This window comes from Lampetra fluviatilis, chromosome 22 (assembly GCF_964198595.1).
Source record: "Lampetra fluviatilis chromosome 22, kcLamFluv1.1, whole genome shotgun sequence".
In the NCBI taxonomy this organism is placed as follows: Eukaryota; Metazoa; Chordata; class Hyperoartia; order Petromyzontiformes; family Petromyzontidae; genus Lampetra; species Lampetra fluviatilis.
In genome coordinates, this window is record NC_136296.1 from 1,385,001 (window position 1) to 1,390,000 (window position 5,000).

Sequence of the window (5,000 nt, forward strand, 5' to 3'; positions counted from 1 at the left end):
ATCAGGCGCATTCAGGGTGATATGGTCGTAGGCCGTACTTGCAGAGACCTGACGCACATTCATTTGTAAAAATCAAGATTCAACTCTACTGCAGGTGGTCAATACTCATGAAAACGTTTATTCTGGACTCCTGGTTGAGCCCCGAAAGAGTGGCATAAAACGGTCTTTTACAAGAAAATCTTGATCCCAATGCAGTACACCATATCCGCGTGCAATTGGCAGGTGAACTGACTGGGTGAATTGAAGAGTAAAACGCGACCCATCCAGATACGAAAATGCAAAAGCCTACAACACCTGGTATTACCAGGCAGTCTCCCATCCAAGTACTAACCAGGCTCGACCCTGCTTAGCTTCCGAGATCAGACGAGATCGGGCGCATTCAGGGTGATATGGTCGTAGCCCATACTTGCAGAGACCTGACGCACAATCATTTGTAAAAATCAAGATTCAACTCTACTGCAGGAGGTCAACACTCATGAAAACGTTTATTCTGGACTCCTGGTTGAGCCCCGAAAGAGTGGCATTAAACGGTTTTTTACAAGAAAATCTTGATCCCAATGCAGTACACCATATCCGCGTGCAATTGGCAGGTGAACTGACTGGGTGAATTGAAGAGTAAAACGCGACCCATCCAGATACGAAAATGCAAAAGCCTACAACACCTGGTATTCCCAGGCAGTCTCCCATCCAAGTACTCACAAGGCTCGACCCTGCTTAGCTTCCAAGATCAGACGAGATCGGGCGCATTCAGGGTGATATGGTCGTAGGCCATACTTGCAGAGACCTGACGCACATTCATATGTTAAAATCAAGATTCAACTCTACTGCGGGAGGTCAACCCTCATGAAAACGTTTATTCTGGACCCCTGGTTGAGCCCCGAAAGAGTGGCATTAAACGTTAAACGGTCTTTTACAAGAAAATATTGATCCCAATGCAGTACACCATATCCGCGTGCAATTGGCAGGTGAACTGACTGGGTGAATTGAAGAGTAAAACGCGACCCATCCAGATACGAAAATGCAAAAGCCTACAACACCTGGTATTCCCAGACAGTCTCCCATCCAAGTACTAACCAGGCTCGACCCTGCTTAGCTTCCGAGATCAGACGAGATCGGGCGCATTCAGGGTGATATGGTCGTAGGCCATACTTGCAGAGACCTGACGCACATTCATTTGTAAAAATCAAGATTCAACTCTACTGCGGGAGGTCAACACTCATGAAAACGTTTATTCTGGACTCCTGGTTGAGCCCCGAAAGAGTTGCATTAAACCGTCTTTTACAAGAAAATCTTGATCCCAATGCAGTACACCATATCCGCGTGCAATTAGCAGGTGAACTGACTGGGTGAATTGAAGAGTAAAACGGGTCCCATCCAGATACGAAAATGCAAAAGCCTACAACACCTGGTATTCCCAGGCAGTCTCCCATCCAAGTACTAACCAGGCTCGACCCTGCTTAGCTTCCGAGATCAGACGAGATCGGGCGCATTCAGGGTGATATGGTCGTAGGCCATACTTGCAGAGACCTGACGCACATACATATGTAAAAATCAAGATTCAACTCTACTGCGGGAGGTCAACACTCATGAAAACGTTTATTCTGGACTCCTGATTGAGCCCCGAAAGAGTGGCATTAAACGGTCTTTTACAAGAAAATATTGATCCCAATGCAGTACAACCATATCCACGTGCAATTGGCAGGTGAACTGACTGGGTGAATTGAAGAGTAAAACGCGACCCATCCAGAAGCGAAAATGCAAAAGCCTACAACACCTGGTATTCCCAGGCAGTCTCCCATATAAGTACTAACCAGGCTCTACGCTGCTTAGCTTCCGAGATCAGACGAGATCGGGCGCATTCAGGGTGATATGGTCGTACGCCATACTTGCAGAAACCTGACGCACATTCACATGTAAAAATCAAGATTCAACTCTACTGCGGGAGGTCAACACTCATGAAACGTTTATTCTGGACTCCTGGTTGAGCCCCGAAAGAGTCGCATTAAACGGTCTTTTACAATAAAATCTTGATCCCAATGCAGTACACCATATCCACGTGCAATTGGCAGGTGAACTGACTGGGTGAATTGAAGAGTTAAACGCGACCCATCCAGATGCGAGAATGTAAAAGCCTACAACACCTGGTATTCCCAGGCAGTCTCCAATCCAAGTACTAACCAGGCTCGACCCTGCTTAGCTTTCGAAATCAAAGGAGATCGGGCGCATTCAGGGTGATATGGTCGTAGGCCGTACTTGCAGAGACCTGACGCACATTCATTTGTAAAAATCAAGATTCAACTCTACTGCAGGTGGTCAATACTCATGAAAACGTTTATTCTGGACTCCTGGTTGAGCCCCGAAAGAGTGGCATAAAACGGTCTTTTACAAGAAAATCTTGATCCCAATGCAGTACACCATATCCGCGTGCAATTGGCAGGTGAACTGACTGGGTGAATTGAAGAGTAAAACGCGACCCATCCAGATACGAAAATGCAAAAGCCTACAACACCTGGTATTACCAGGCAGTCTCCCATCCAAGTACTAACCAGGCTCGACCCTGCTTAGCTTCCGAGATCAGACGAGATCGGGCGCATTCAGGGTGATATGGTCGTAGCCCATACTTGCAGAGACCTGACGCACAATCATTTGTAAAAATCAAGATTCAACTCTACTGCAGGAGGTCAACACTCATGAAAACGTTTATTCTGGACTCCTGGTTGAGCCCCGAAAGAGTGGCATTAAACGGTTTTTTACAAGAAAATCTTGATCCCAATGCAGTACACCATATCCGCGTGCAATTGGCAGGTGAACTGACTGGGTGAATTGAAGAGTAAAACGCGACCCATCCAGATACGAAAATGCAAAAGCCTACAACACCTGGTATTCCCAGGCAGTCTCCCATCCAAGTACTCACCAGGCTCGACCCTGCTTAGCTTCCAAGATCAGACGAGATCGGGCGCATTCAGGGTGATATGGTCGTAGGCCATACTCGCAGAGACCTGACGCACATTCATATGTTAAAATCAAGATTCAACTCTACTGCGGGAGGTCAACCCTCATGAAAACGTTTATTCTGGACCCCTGGTTGAGCCCCGAAAGAGTGGCATTAAACGTTAAACGGTCTTTTACAAGAAAATATTGATCCCAATGCAGTACACCATATCCGCGTGCAATTGGCAGGTGAACTGACTGGGTGAATTGAAGAGTAAAACGCGACCCATCCAGATACGAAAATGCAAAAGCCTACAACACCTGGTATTCCCAGACAGTCTCCCATCCAAGTACTAACCAGGCTCGACCCTGCTTAGCTTCCGAGATCAGACGAGATCGGGCACATTCAGGGTGATATGGTCGTAGGCCATACTTGCAGAGACCTGACGCACATTCATTTGTAAAAATCAAGATTCAACTCTACTGCGGGAGGTCAACACTCATGAAAACGTTTATTCTGGACTCCTGGTTGAGCCCCGAAAGAGTTGCATTAAACCGTCTTTTACAAGAAAATCTTGATCCCAATGCAGTACACCATATCCGCGTGCAATTAGCAGGTGAACTGACTGGGTGAATTGAAGAGTAAAACGGGTCCCATCCAGGTACGAAAATGCAAAAGCCTACAACACCTGGTATTCCCAGGCAGTCTCCCATCCAAGTACTAACCAGGCTCGACCCTGCTTAGCTTCCGAGATCAGACGAGATCGGGCGCATTCAGGGTGATATGGTCGTTGGCCATACTTGCAGAGACCTGACGCACATTCATTTGTAAAAATCAAGATTCAACTCTACTGCAGGAGGTCAACACTCATGAAAACGTTTATTCCTGACTCCTGGTTGAGCCCCGAAAGAGTGGCATTGAACGGTCTTTTACAAGAAAATATTGATCCCAATGCAGTACAACCATATCCACGTGCAATTGCCAGGTGAACTGACTGGGTGAATTGAAGAGTAAAACGCGACCCATCCAGATGCGAAAATGCAAAAGCCTACAACACCTGGTATTCCCAGGCAGTCTCCCATATGAGTACTAACCAGGCTCTACGCTGCTTAGCTTCCGAGATCAGACGAGATCGGGCGCATTCAGGGTGATATGGTCGTACGCCATACTTGCAGAAACCTGACGCACATTCACATGTAAAAATCAAGATTCAACTCTACTGCGGGAGGTCAACACTCATGAAACGTTTATTCTGGACTCCTGGTTGAGCCCCGAAAGAGTGGCATTAAACGGTCTTTTACAATAAAATCTTGATCCCAATGCAATGCACCATATCCACGTGCAATTGGCAGGTGAACTGACTGGGTGAATTGAAGAGTTAAACGCGACCCATCCAGATGCGAGAATGCAAAAGCCTACAACACCTGGTATTCCCAGGCAGTCTCCCATCCAAGTACTCACCAGGCTCGACCCTGCTTAGCTTCCAAGATCAGACGAGATCGGGCGCATTCAGGGTGATATGGTCGTAGGCCATAGTTGCAGAGACCTGACGCACATTCATATGTTAAAATCAAGATTCAACTCTACTGCGGGAGGTCAACACTCATGAAAACGTTTATTCTGGACCCCTAGTTGAGCCCCGAAAGAGTGGCATTAAACGTTAAACGGTCTTTTACAAGAAAATATTGATCCCAATGCAGTACACCATATCCGCGTGCAATTGGCAGGTGAACTGACTGGGTGAATTGAAGAGTAAAACGCGACCCATCCAGATACGAAAATGCAAAAGCCTACAACACCTGGTATTCCCAGGCAGTCTCCCATCCAAGTACTAACCAGGCTCGACCCTGCTTAGCTTCCGAGATCGGGCGCATTCAGGGTGATATGGTCGTAGGACATACTTGCAGAGACCTGACGCACATACATATGTAAAAATCAAGATTCAACTCTACTGTGGGAGGTCAACACTCATGAAAACGTTTATTCTGGACTCCTGGTTGAGCCCCGAAAGAGTGGCATTAAACGGTCTTTTACAAGAAAATCTTGATCCCAATGCAGTACACCATAT

General features: G+C 46.8%; 13 non-coding genes and 1 pseudogene across 13 annotated transcripts in view; all 14 read right to left on the reverse strand.

Moving 5' to 3' along the window:
- Positions 1 to 33, reverse strand: part of LOC144939227 (5S ribosomal RNA) — a 119-nt gene extending 86 nt beyond the window's left edge. The window contains exon 1 of the ribosomal RNA XR_013638418.1: positions 1 to 33. This exon is cut by the window's left edge and continues 86 nt beyond it. This is a non-coding gene — a ribosomal RNA (5S ribosomal RNA).
- Positions 34 to 282: 249 nt separating this feature from the next.
- On the reverse strand, positions 283 to 401 carry LOC144939132 (5S ribosomal RNA). The gene has a single exon (XR_013638327.1). It is a non-coding gene; the product is annotated as a 5S ribosomal RNA (ribosomal RNA).
- A 249-nt stretch (positions 402 to 650) lies between these two features.
- LOC144939269 (5S ribosomal RNA) lies at positions 651 to 769 on the reverse strand. The gene has a single exon (XR_013638459.1). It is a non-coding gene; the product is annotated as a 5S ribosomal RNA (ribosomal RNA).
- A 256-nt stretch (positions 770 to 1,025) lies between these two features.
- Positions 1,026 to 1,144, reverse strand: LOC144940367 (5S ribosomal RNA). The gene has a single exon (XR_013638941.1). It is a non-coding gene; the product is annotated as a 5S ribosomal RNA (ribosomal RNA).
- A 249-nt stretch (positions 1,145 to 1,393) lies between these two features.
- LOC144940307 (5S ribosomal RNA) lies at positions 1,394 to 1,512 on the reverse strand. The gene has a single exon (XR_013638884.1). It is a non-coding gene; the product is annotated as a 5S ribosomal RNA (ribosomal RNA).
- Positions 1,513 to 1,762: 250 nt separating this feature from the next.
- On the reverse strand, positions 1,763 to 1,881 carry LOC144939310 (5S ribosomal RNA). The gene has a single exon (XR_013638497.1). It is a non-coding gene; the product is annotated as a 5S ribosomal RNA (ribosomal RNA).
- Positions 1,882 to 2,129: 248 nt separating this feature from the next.
- On the reverse strand, positions 2,130 to 2,248 carry LOC144939338 (5S ribosomal RNA). Its single transcript, XR_013638524.1, has one exon. It is a non-coding gene; the product is annotated as a 5S ribosomal RNA (ribosomal RNA).
- A 249-nt stretch (positions 2,249 to 2,497) lies between these two features.
- On the reverse strand, positions 2,498 to 2,616 carry LOC144939133 (5S ribosomal RNA). The gene has a single exon (XR_013638328.1). It is a non-coding gene; the product is annotated as a 5S ribosomal RNA (ribosomal RNA).
- Positions 2,617 to 2,865: 249 nt separating this feature from the next.
- Positions 2,866 to 2,984, reverse strand: LOC144938795 (5S ribosomal RNA). The gene has a single exon (XR_013638004.1). It is a non-coding gene; the product is annotated as a 5S ribosomal RNA (ribosomal RNA).
- Positions 2,985 to 3,240: 256 nt separating this feature from the next.
- On the reverse strand, positions 3,241 to 3,359 carry LOC144940485 (5S ribosomal RNA). Its single transcript, XR_013639052.1, has one exon. It is a non-coding gene; the product is annotated as a 5S ribosomal RNA (ribosomal RNA).
- A 249-nt stretch (positions 3,360 to 3,608) lies between these two features.
- On the reverse strand, positions 3,609 to 3,727 carry LOC144940440 (5S ribosomal RNA). The gene has a single exon (XR_013639010.1). It is a non-coding gene; the product is annotated as a 5S ribosomal RNA (ribosomal RNA).
- Positions 3,728 to 3,977: 250 nt separating this feature from the next.
- Positions 3,978 to 4,096, reverse strand: LOC144939391 (5S ribosomal RNA). Its single transcript, XR_013638572.1, has one exon. It is a non-coding gene; the product is annotated as a 5S ribosomal RNA (ribosomal RNA).
- Positions 4,097 to 4,344: 248 nt separating this feature from the next.
- Positions 4,345 to 4,463, reverse strand: LOC144938796 (5S ribosomal RNA). Its single transcript, XR_013638005.1, has one exon. It is a non-coding gene; the product is annotated as a 5S ribosomal RNA (ribosomal RNA).
- A 256-nt stretch (positions 4,464 to 4,719) lies between these two features.
- On the reverse strand, positions 4,720 to 4,828 carry LOC144939715 (5S ribosomal RNA; annotated as a pseudogene).
- Between the last annotated feature and the right edge of the window lie 172 nt (positions 4,829 to 5,000).